The sequence below is a fragment of the Malus sylvestris genome, chromosome 11 (genome assembly GCF_916048215.2).
Source record: "Malus sylvestris chromosome 11, drMalSylv7.2, whole genome shotgun sequence".
NCBI classification, from domain to species: domain Eukaryota; kingdom Viridiplantae; phylum Streptophyta; class Magnoliopsida; order Rosales; family Rosaceae; genus Malus; species Malus sylvestris.
The window spans coordinates 11220217-11232844 of NC_062270.1; the positions used below are offsets into that span (position 1 = coordinate 11220217).

Sequence of the window (12628 nt, forward strand, 5' to 3'; positions counted from 1 at the left end):
ATAATAAATAAAAGCTTTGTATGGCCACGTTGCGAACGTAACATATGCTCCCTACAAATATTGGTCATTCCAATTTACATGATCCTGCAAATAAAGCACCACAAGCATGGTCGAAAAAAAATTAAACAAAAATTAAAAATAAATCGTCGCCTGAGAGGTTCGAACTCTCGCGGGGGATCCCCATGCACTTAGCAAGCACACGCCTTAACCACTCGGCCAAAGCGACTGTTGATAACATAGGAGGCTACTCATCTTTTTTAATTAACTATGTAATTAAACAAAAATAAAAAATAAATCGCCACTTGAAGTGTGAGGCTGACGTTTGATGGGTTTCTCTTATTCATTTTTTGAGCAAATTACACTTTATTCCCTCAGGTTCGTGGTCAATTGCAACCACATACAATATTTTTGAAACATTTTAATCACAAACCTTTACTTAATATTTCATTTCAACTTCATACATTCATTAGTTAATTCGTTAATTTAACCATTAAGTGATGATGTGTCACATCCTGGCCCAGGCCCCCATCACATTCCGGGCTCGACTCCGCCGTAGCACGATATTGTCTGCTTTAGGCCCCGACCACGCCCTCACGGTTTTGTTTCTAAGAACTCACATGAGATCTTCCCAGTGGGTCACCCATCATGGGATTGACCTTGCTCGAACTCGGTTAACTTCGAAGTTCCGATGGAATCCGAGGCCAGTGAGCTCCCAAAAGTAGGGGTGGGCACGGGCCGGGCCGGGCCCAAAATTGGAAGGACCGGACCCGCTTTAAATTGTAACTGGCCGGGGCGGGCCGAGTAATGAAAATTTTGAATCTGGAACCGGACCTAACCCGGCCCGTTTGAAACGGGCCGATTCGAGCCTGGTCCACGGTTCCACTTACCTTTTTTTTTTTTTTTATTGTTGGGTCCAATTGCATTTTATTTTTTTATTGGAACAGAGTACATAGTCTACTGCATCATCCAATTTTTTTTTTCATCTTTGAAATTCCTAAATCCAAAATTCCAAATAACATGAAAAATCCAAATTTCCAAGATCCAAAATTAGAACCGAGTACAGAGCCTACAGATACTACGATCCAAAATTTCAAATAACATAAAAAATCTAAATAACATCGAAAGTTCAAGGTCCGAACATCAAAATAACATATAAGCTCCGTAATAACATCCTAAACAACAAAATAGCATCCGAGACCAAAGTCCAAAGATCAAATTAACATCCAAAATAACATAAAATATGTAATAACATCCAAATTAACATCCGAAATGACTTCAAATATTCTGATGATTTATGATAGAAGGACGACACCCTTCCTTGTGACCTCTCTCTAATTACAATTGAGGAAGAAACATATGAGATCATTAGATATGAGAGATTAGAAGCATATTACATAATCAGTAATTACATGAAATATATTCATTTTGTCTGTTGGCAAAACATTACATTGGAATGCAATGTTTACCTGAAGTGCAGGAAAACTTGTAAATAACACAAAAACCGGTGCAGCTAGTCGGTTACAGGGATTAAATAGCATTAACAATAAGGGATGTTAACTTGACAAAGAAGTTATATTCTCACATGCAAAGCATAGAAGATGGTTCATATATATAGTTATCCAAAACACAATCTGTAATTAGGTTTTTGCCATGTGAGATTGGCTGCATCCCTGTAAAAAGCTCCAAAAACACCACACTGAGGCCATAAACATCCCTCTTATCCGTTAGCTTATGAGGCTATAAACATTCAATGAAAAAACATGAAATATATTACATTTTGGCTTTCTTTATGTTTATGAAATATATTACAAATTTCATAAACATAAAGAAATTTCAAAAACATAAAGAAAGCCAACAAACTTTTCATTATTGGCTTTGCTCAATAATCTAGTTAGTTCCGATTCGGGGTTGAAAATCGAAACCAATAAACTATGGATATCAAATAATCTTAACTATTGGCTTTGACTTACAAGCATTAAGATTGCAGCTTCAACCTTCAATTACCAATTTTAGTTCAAAAATTGTAACAAATCGAAAAGTTTCTGCAAATTTAAATACCTAACAACTTAAAATCTACAATCTATAAGCAGATCCATAAAATTCAAAACCAATAGAAACGTTTCTGCAAGTAATCAAATCGCAGCAGTCCATATAATCAATCGAAAAGCTTATGCAATCATAGCCCCAAAAACCCTTAATTCCCAAATCAGAAACCCACATAATTCCTAAATCAATTGAAAAGCTTAAGCAAAAATCCTAAATTCCTAAATCAGAAACCCACATAATTCCTAAATCAATTGAAAAGCTTATGCAAAAATCCTAAATTCCTAAATCAGAAACCCTAATTTATAAATTACCTAGGGATTTGCAGGATGATGGTGGTGTTCTTGACGGCGAGGATGGTGTGGTGGTGGTCGGAACTCGCGATTGGGAGGATTGAAGGAGAGTCAGGAGACGATGCCGCGATGGTGATGGTGGCTAGCTGATGTGATGTCGACACAGATGAGGTCGACTCAGTCACTATGAGTCTCAGAGAGTCGAGTCGAGTCGAGTAGGGGTGAGAGAAAGAACGAGAAAGTGGTGAGGTGAGCACTGTGATGATGGTGGTTATGACGGCGGTGATGGGGTGATGATGGTGGTTGCGACGGCGGAGGCGGTGATGGGGGGTGATGATGTTGGTCGCGACTCGCGACAGCGCTGTGAGAGTGGTGAGGTAAGCACTGTGAGTCGAAGTCGAGGGAAGGGATATGGAGAGGGACTCAGGGAAAGAGAGTCGATGGAGAGTCTGAGAATCCGAGAGACTGAGGTCTGAGGCTGCTGAGGCTGAGGATGCTTCTGGAACTCGGGACTCGGGGAAGGTTGGCTAGGGTTGAAAGTTGAAAACTTGAACTGACGGTTGAGATTGGATGGGGAGATGATATTAAATCTCGTTCGTCCAATCTAACACAAACAGGCCGGTCCGGGTACCCGTGGATCCTATAATTTTGGAACCGGCCCGCCCCTAAAACTTCAATTACCTGGCCCGCCCCGCCCCGATCTATTTTTACAAAACTAAGAACCGGCCCGTACCCGCCCCGTACCGGTATTACCCGCCCCTACCCGCGGGTCTAGGACCCGTTTGCCCAACCATACCCAAAAGGCCTCGTGTTAGGTAGAGATGAGAATATACATATAAGGCTTTATAGGATCCACTCCCCTGGGCAATGTGGCAATCCACCCCCCTTAGGGGGCCCTACGTCCTCGTCGGCACACTTCCAGCCAAGGATTGGCTCTGATACCAAATTGTCACATCCTGGCCCGGGCCCCACCGTAGCACGATATTGTCTGCTTTAGGCCCTGACCACGCCCTCATGGTTTTGTTTCTCGGAACTCACTTGAGAACTTCCCAGTGGATCACCCATCATGGAATTGTTCTCGCGCGAACTCGCTTAACTTCGGAGTTCCAATGGAATCCGAAGCCAGTGAGCTCCCAAAAGGCCTCGTGTTAGGTAGAGATGAGAATATATATATAAGGCTTACATGATCAACTCCCCTAGCCGATATGGGATATTACATGATGTGTTAACTATGGATCCCACCTTTTTGTTGATATGACAATCACCTTTTTTATGTAAAATCCATTCACTTTTTTTTTTAATCTATTTTTTTAAACTTATATGACATTTTTCTTGTTGATTTGAAAATGTATGCATGTCAAGTTATTCGAATAAATATTAATGTTGTTAAGCCTAGTATTCATTATTATTATTTTGGGTTTTTATCACAAAGTATCCAATTTACATGATCCTGCAAATAAAGCACCACAAGCATGGTTGAAAAAAAATTAAACAAAAATTAAAAATAAATCGTCGCCTGAGAGGTTCGAACTCTCGCGGGGAATCCCCATGCACTTAGCAAGCACACGCCTTAACCACTCGGCCAAAGCGACTATTGATGACATAGGAGGCTACTGATCTTTTTTAATTAACTATTTAATTAAACAAAAATTAAAATAAATAGCCACCTGAGATGTGAGGCTGACTTTTGCTGGGTTTCTCTTATTCATTTTTCGAGTAAATTACATTTTATTCTCTCAGATTTGTGGTCAATTGCAACGACATACAATATTTTTGAAACATTTTAATCACATACCTTTACTTACTATTTCATTTCAACTTCATACATTTATTAGTTAATTCGTTAATTTGACTGTTAAGTGAAGATGTGTCAACTATGGATCCCACCTTTTTGCTGATATGACAATCACCTTTTTTTATGTAAAATCCATTCACTTTTTTTTAATCTATTTTTTAAAACTTATATGCCATTTTTCTCATTGATTTGAAAATGTATTCATGTCAAGTTATTCGAAGAAATATTAATGTTGTTAAGCCTAGTATTCATTATTAGGTTTTTATCACAAATGATCCCTGAAATTGAACCACTCAATCAAGATAGTCTCTTAAATTAAAAATCAGTAAATGTAGTTCTTGAAAATAGGTGTCGCAAATCAATGTAGTCATTCCGTCACAACTCTGTTAAATATTCTATTATGTGATGATGTATCGCTTAGCTGGGTCCCACAAATATAATTGAATATTGTCAAATAAACTAAAAATATTTAAATAATGAAATAATAATTTTTATTTTGTATAATTAAAAACTTCCAAAAAAAAAAAAGAAAAGAAAATCATCATCTTCCCATCGTGATACTCCAAACAATCCAGTCGGGCGTGCAACTCTTGAGGAGCTCAGCGCCGCCTAGCCAAACCCCGAAAATCCGATCAATTGCCTCCCTTTGCAGGTGGCTTTGCACTCTAGGAAATTTTTGGAAAAAGTTTTAGATGGGCAGTGCGAGGGAGCGGTATAGTAGCAGAGACTGGAGCTTTGCTGTATGTGTACCCAAAGTCGTGCTGGAGAACAAGCTGGGTGCAGGGCTTGGTTTTGGAGAGTTCTATGGGTTTGTGTTATTCAAAGAAGAGAGTTGGTGCGCGCGGCGTCGTTTTGAGGGGTGGGCTGGGAGAGGAGCTTCGATCTGGGTATTTTGCAGAAAAGGTAGTGACCCAAGTTTCATTAAGACTTGAATATGAATTTGCAAAACACTTGCACGGCCGACTGGGATTTTTTGGTGTGTGAAGACGGGAAGAAGATGACCATCATCTTTTTTATTCTTATCCTTTTTTTTTAATTCTTAATTATAAAAAATAAAATTTGTTATTTTATTATTTAAATATTTTTTTATTCATATAACAATATTTAATTATATTTATGGGACCCAGTTAAATGTCACATCATCATATAACAGAATATTTAACAAAGTTATCACAGAAGAACTACATTGATTTGTGACATCTATTTTTAAGAATTACATTGATTGATTTTCAATTTCAGAGAACATTTTGATGGGGTGGGTTAATTTCAGAAATCATTTATGATAAAAACCCTATTATTTTTTGTAGTTTTGGAGAATGTACACATGTTTCGGTTTGAAAATTTACCAAACGTTTTATGGTACAGTGACTTTTGGTTAATATTGATGAATGTACCCATGTTTCGGTTTGAAGAATTTACCAAATGTTTTATGGTACAGTGACTTTTGGTTATTCTTATCCTTTTTTTTTTAATTCTTAATTATAAAAAATTAAAATTGTTATTTTATTATTTAAATATTTTTTAATTCATATAACAATATTTAATTATATTTGTGGGACCCAGTTAAGTGTCACATCATCACATAACATAATAGTTAACAAAGTTATCACAGAATGACTACATTGATTTGTGACATCCATTTTCAATGATTATATTGATTGATTTTCAATTTCATGGACCATCTTGATGGGATAGGTTAATTTCAGGGATCATTTGTGATAAAAACCTTATTATTTTTTGTGGTTTTGAAGAATGTACCCATGTTTCAGTTTGAAGAATTTACCAAACATTTTATGGTATAGTAACTTTTGGTTAATATTGATGAATGCATTATATATATGTACACAATATGTTTTACAATATGTGTGTACATACTTTTTATGGTATAGTAACTTTTGGTTTTGAAGAATGTACCCATGTTTCAGTTTGAAGAATTTACCAAAGGTTTTATGGTACAACAACTTTTGGTTAATATTGATGAATGTACTATATATATGTACAATGTATTTTACAATATGTGTGTACGTACCTTTTATGGTAAAACATGATTTTCTACATCGCCAACATTGTCTCATCATCCTATCATGAGACGTTTGGTTCTTTTTACTTTTAGTTTCTTGTTAAGTTTTTGGACAATGATAAAAAAGCTTTGCATGGCCACGTTGTGAATTTACGTAATCCCTACAAATATTGACTATTCCAATTTACATGATCCTACAGATAGAGCACCACAAGCATGGCCAAAAAAAAATTAAACAAAAATTAAAAATAAATCGCCGCCTAAGAGGTTCAAACTCTTGCGGGGGATCCTCATGCACTTAGCAAGCACATGCCTTAATCACTCGGCCAAGGCAACTATTGATGACATAGGAGGCTACTCATTTTTTTAATTAACTATTATTATTATTATTCGTGGTTCTAAAGAATGTACCCATATTTTGGGTTTTAAGAATTTACCAAACGTTTTATGGTTAAGTGACTTTTGGTTAATATTGATGAATGTAATATATGTACACAATATGTTCTATAATATGTGTGTACATACTTTTATGGCAAAACATGATTTTCTACATTGGCAACATTGTCTCATCATCCTATCATGAGACGTTTAGTTCTTTTTACATTTAGTTTCTTAAGTTTTTTTACAACAATAAAAAAAAAAACTTTGTATGGCCACGTTGCGAACATAACGTATACTCCCTACAAATATTGGCCGTTCCAAATTACATGATCCTGCAAATAGAGCACCACAAGCATGGCAAAAAAAAATTAAACAAAAATTAAAAATAACCATCGTCTGAGAGGTTCGAACTCTCGAAAGGGATTTCCAAATTACATGATCTTGCAAATAGAGCACCACAAGCATGGCCGAAAAAAAAATTAAACAAAAATTAAAAATAAATCACGAAAGGGATTTCCAAATTACATGATCTTGCAAATAGAGCACCACAAGCATGGCCGAAAAAAAAATTAAACAAAAATTAAAAATAAATCATCGTTTGAGAGGTTCAAACTCTCGCAAGGGATCCCCATGCACTTAGCAAGCATACGTCTTAACCACTCGGCCAAATCAACTGTTGATGACATAGGAGGCTACTCATCTTTTTTTAATTAACTATTTAATTAAACAAAAATAAAAAACAAATTGCCGCCTGAGATATGAGGCTAGCGTTTGATGGGTTTCTCTTATTCATTTTCGAGTAAATTACATTTTATTCCCTCAGGTTTGTGGTCAATCGCAACCTCATACAATATTTTTGAAACATTGTAATCACATACCTTTACTTACTATTTCATTTCAACTTCATACATCCATTAGTTATTTTGTTAATTTGAGCATTAAGTGATGAAGTGTCAACTATGGATCCCACCTTTTTGCTGGTATGACAGTCAAATTTGTCTACATTGATTAAAAAATAAATTATAAATAAAAAATTGGGCCCCACCCCTTAAATCTTAGTTTGCAGCTATTCCAGAATCCAACTAATTCTTACCAAAAAACACTGATTGTGGCTGTTGCCATGACCATGACATCAATTCCAGTTGATTTTCAATTTTTTATTCTCTTAAACATACCCATTTGTATAATTTTTCAATTTTTTTTAAATATACCAATTGTGATATGTAAAATATACCAATTTCTTTTAATGTAAAACATACCCATTTTTTATGTAAAATCCATTCACTTTTTTTTTAATCTATTTTTTAAAACTTATATGGGTGCATTTTTTTCGTTGATTTGAAAATGTATTCATGTCAAGTTATTCAAAGAAATTTATTAATGTTATTAAGTCTAGTATTCATTATTATTATTTTTCATAGTTTTGAAGAATGTACCCATGTTTTCAGTTTGAAGAATTTACCAAACGTTTTATGGTACAGTAACTTTTGGTTAATATTGATGAAAGTATTATATATATGTACACAATGTGTTTTACAATATGCGTGTACATACTTTTTATGGCAAAACATGATTTTCTACATCAGCACCATTGTCTCATCATCCTATCATGAGACGTTTGGTTCTTTTTACTTTTAGTTTCTTGTTAAGTTTTTGGACAATGATAAAAAAGCTTTGCATGGCCACGTTGTGAATGTAACGTAATCCCTACAAATATTGACCATTCCAATTTACATGATCATGCAGATAGAGCACCACAAGCATGGCCGAAAAAAATTAAACAAAAATTAAAAATAAATCGTCGCCTGAGAGGTTCGAACTCTCGCGGGGGATCCCCATGCACTTAGCAAGCACACGCCTTAACCACTCGGCCAAAGCGACTGTTGATGACATAGGAGGCTACTGATCTTTTTTAATTAATTATTTAATTAATCAAAGTCTTTGTTTCTAAATAAGGATCCTCTTCGGATCCTCAGGATCTCAAAGATCCCTCAATCACATATGTTCATTGTAAATCGTGCGGCTATTTTTCTTCAGGTACGGTTTATATTCAACTTTAAATAATATAAAAAATACAATGATTTATGATTGCACGATATACAATGAACGAACGTGATTGGAGGTTCTCGGAGATCCTCACAAAGAGGATTCATAGAGGATCCTCGTTCCCTAATTTCCTCTCATGAACTTACTCATGCAAGCTCATGAGTAGCACCAGTAGTAGCACTAGAAGCAAACAATATAAATTGGCAGCGGCGGCAAATAATGGAGGAGGAGCAGACAGCACAGATGCGCGAAATCTTCCGATCGTTTAACGGCAACAAAGACAGCAGCTTGACCAACCCGGAGTTGTAAAATAATTGACCAAGTGATCAATGAAGAGTGTAAAATAATTGCAATAAGGTGATTTAGCAAGTTAATGGAGTTTTCTCTCCCGATTGGGTGAGAGTTTCTCTTTGCACTACAAGAAAAATGCTCATCTACCACGATTGACACACCACGTCCCGAAGGAGGGCATGCTGGCCGTCACGTGAGAGTGACGTAACCATTTGCACAGTACGGAAGCTTTAAGATACAATTTATAAGTTGATACACCCGAAGGTGAGTCCTAATTTTGTCCAATCTGTCAGAACACCGTCGAATTCCTCGTAGTCACCACACCTTTGTGATTCCTGAACCTGGAGGGGCGCAAAACCAAAATTTAGTGGGTCAGTAAAACAATTCTTTTCCAAATCCAAACATTTCTCAAAACGTTGTAACCCCTCTCCGTAAAACCTGTATACTTTCCCAGAAATGTAAAATATAAATATACATATATATTCTCAAACTTCATTTTTACTATCTCAACATTTTTCTTTATCAATCATGCCATGCCATGTCTAATTCAACAGTTAAGTATGGATGCATCAACAATAATCATATCAGGTGTAAGAAAGTAATCAACCGGAGGCCCTCTAATAGCCATGTACGGTTGAACCTAGAGCTCAAAATCTATCACTCTCACTCTGCCGGAGTCACCTCTGTGACCTGTCCGGCCTTCTGCACACAAGTTACGCTCTAGTGCTTTCTCATCAATCATCTGTGCACATAATCTAAGGTCACCCACCAGTCGAAATCTCACTAACACTCTTCGACTGGCCCGTCGCACCCACTCCGCGTGGACTGTGCGACCAGCATCTACTTGGATCCAAGGCGAGCGTGCGATGCGGTGAATACTATAAGCACTAAACCATGGTGCAGGATTTGAGCTCAATATACATTAACATCATCATATCAGTATTTAAATACTCACCTGATACTCACCTGTGCGTCCGCCGCACCATTCATTCATATGCATCATATCTCAATTTCATACTTTTCATATCATTTCATGCATGGCAATTCGATTCACATTTCTATATACTTTTCATATACTTTTATGCATGGCATCTCAATTCACATTTCAATATACTTTTCATATAATTTTATACATTGCATTTAAAGCATACTTTCATTCAATTTCAATTTCTGGGAAAACGTCAAGTATATATATATACGGAAAACAAAACTGCCCACTCACCTGGAGTTCGCCCTACAACTCCCTAGCACAATACGCCAAGGCGTCATGACGATCGGCGCCTAAAACAATAATCAATTCCAACCTCAGAATTCATATCGATAGAATATATAACTTATATAAAATACGTCACTACGTAGTTCAATCCGGAAGATCCACCACTCAGATTTTAAATCCATAACTTCCAGAGGTCCACAATATATCTCTAGGATAACATCCTAAAATTTCATTACCATCCAACGGTCGGATCTCCGTCAATTTCCAAAACTAAGTGACGGTTAACATTTTATTTTATGAACTTACAACTCCAATTCCGGAAGATCCGTAACTCGGATTCCCAATCCGTAAGTTCCAATAATCCTCAAACATTACGTATTGCAACGTATTAAAGTTTGGTAACGATCCAACGGTCGGATCATCAATTCACATTTTCACCTAATGCGAAAACTATAAAACGTTATTCGAACACCTAACCAACAATCCTTAATAACTTTCTCATACGGTGCTCAATTTGGGTATATGAATATACCACAGTGATCTACTCGACGTCACGGACGTCGACATATTTTTAAAATAATGTTTTACTGTAGCACGCGCCCCCACGCGCCAAGGAAGGCACGGACCTACGCGCCCCCACGCGCACCTTCTTCTTCCTTGGGTCGCCGGACTGGTTTTTCCGGCGGCCGGAAAACTGGGGAATTTTCAAATGCTTCGTTCTCCTTCGTTTCTCAACCATTTTCTTCGTATAATATATCAATTTAAAGCCCTCAACATGTAGAATCACAATATACTACTTTTAAGCTTCAAAAACAACTAAATCTCACCGGAAAAATCCAAGCAAAACCGGCCAAACTTAACCCTCGTGATCCCGACGTCCAAATCCTTCCAACGAAGCACTCCGAGCTTCCTTGGGACCTCACTAAGCTCACTATCAGCTTGGATTGTCCTAAAAATCAACCAATTCAAAGCTCATGAACAGTACACATTCACGGCAACTTTAGAAACTAGGGTTTTCGAAGTGAAACTTACCTTAAACTGGTACCTACGTGATCGTGGAGTCCTCAGGAGTGCAATGGTGGTTTTAAATCCGACGTTGGTAATAGTTTTAGGTGGTTTTGATGGTTGCCCGTGTGTTCGAGAGGGTGAGAGAGAGAGAGTGAGGTCTGAGGAAGAGAAAGAGAGTATGAAGGACAGTATACGGGAAATGGGGAGGGAAATAAGGAATGGGGATCCCACGTGGTCCTTTTCCAATCCCCAACTCTAAACCACAAAATTTTAACCTAAAAATCTAAGTTCCATCCTTATTAAATTCCATTTTATTTTCAAAACTTAGGAACCTAGATAATTATCAACTTGAGCTTCACATACTTAGTATTTCTTAAGGGCAATTTCGTCCATTCACAGCCACGAATGTAATATTTTGGAACGGGCTGTGACAACGATGAATGCATGTGATAGATTGCAATCCACCACAGACATTGTGCCTATTAGAAAACTGGATGTGATAAAAAGTCTCAGTTTCTACCACGAGTTATGCCCGTTGTCAAATGTAATGTAACCACAAACAGTGCCCTTTGTAGGTTGGAATGTACCACGGGTATTATTGCTATTGTGGATTACTTATTTACCACGAGTAATGCCCGTTATAAAAAAAATTTCCAAAAAAAAAAAATATATATATATATATATATATATATAAACCCACAAAATTGGAAATTTACTATAAATACAATTTTTTTTTAAATAATCACATATTAAAAAAGAATTACAAATTGTACAAACCTAACAGCACCACCATCGATTTTCAATTTTTTTTAATCTCTTAAACATACCCATTTGTATAATTTTTCAATTTTTTAAATATACCAATTGTTATATGTAAAATATACCGATTTCTTTTAATGTAAAACATACCCATTTTTTTATGTAAAATCTATTCACTTTTTTTTAATCTATTTTTTTAAACATATATGGGTACATTTTTCTTGTTGATTTGAAAATGTATTCACATCAAGTTATTCAAAGAAATTTATTGATGTTATTAAGCATAGTAGTCATTATTATTATTTTTCATGGTTTTGAAGAATGTACCCATGTTTTCAGTTTGAAGAATTTACCAAACGTTTTATGGTACAACAACTTTTGGTTAATATTGATGAATGTACTATATATATGTACAATGTGTTTTACAATATGTGTGTACATACTTTTTATGGTAAAACATGATTTTGTACATCGCCAACATTGTCTCATCATCCTATCATGAGACGTTTGGTTCTTTTTACTTTTAGTTTCTTGTTAAGTTTTTGGACAATGATAAAAAAGCTTTGCATGGCCACGTTGTGAATGTAACGTAATCCCTACAAATATTGACCGTTCCAATTTACATGATCATGCAGATAGAGCACCACAAGCATGGCCGAAAAAAATTAAACAAAAATTTAAAATAAATTGTCGCCTAAGAGGTTTGAACTCTCACGAGGGATCCCCATGCACTTAGCGAGCACACACCTTAACCACTCGACCAAAGCAACTGTTGA

General features: G+C 36.2%; 3 non-coding genes across 3 annotated transcripts; all 3 read right to left on the reverse strand.

Annotated features, from left to right (window-relative positions):
- Positions 1-144: 144 nt before the first annotated feature.
- Positions 145-226, reverse strand: TRNAS-GCU (transfer RNA serine (anticodon GCU)). The gene has a single exon. It is a non-coding gene; the product is annotated as a tRNA-Ser (tRNA).
- A 3620-nt stretch (positions 227-3846) lies between these two features.
- Positions 3847-3928, reverse strand: TRNAS-GCU (transfer RNA serine (anticodon GCU)). The gene has a single exon. It is a non-coding gene; the product is annotated as a tRNA-Ser (tRNA).
- A 4403-nt stretch (positions 3929-8331) lies between these two features.
- TRNAS-GCU (transfer RNA serine (anticodon GCU)) lies at positions 8332-8413 on the reverse strand. The gene has a single exon. It is a non-coding gene; the product is annotated as a tRNA-Ser (tRNA).
- Positions 8414-12628: the final 4215 nt, after the last annotated feature.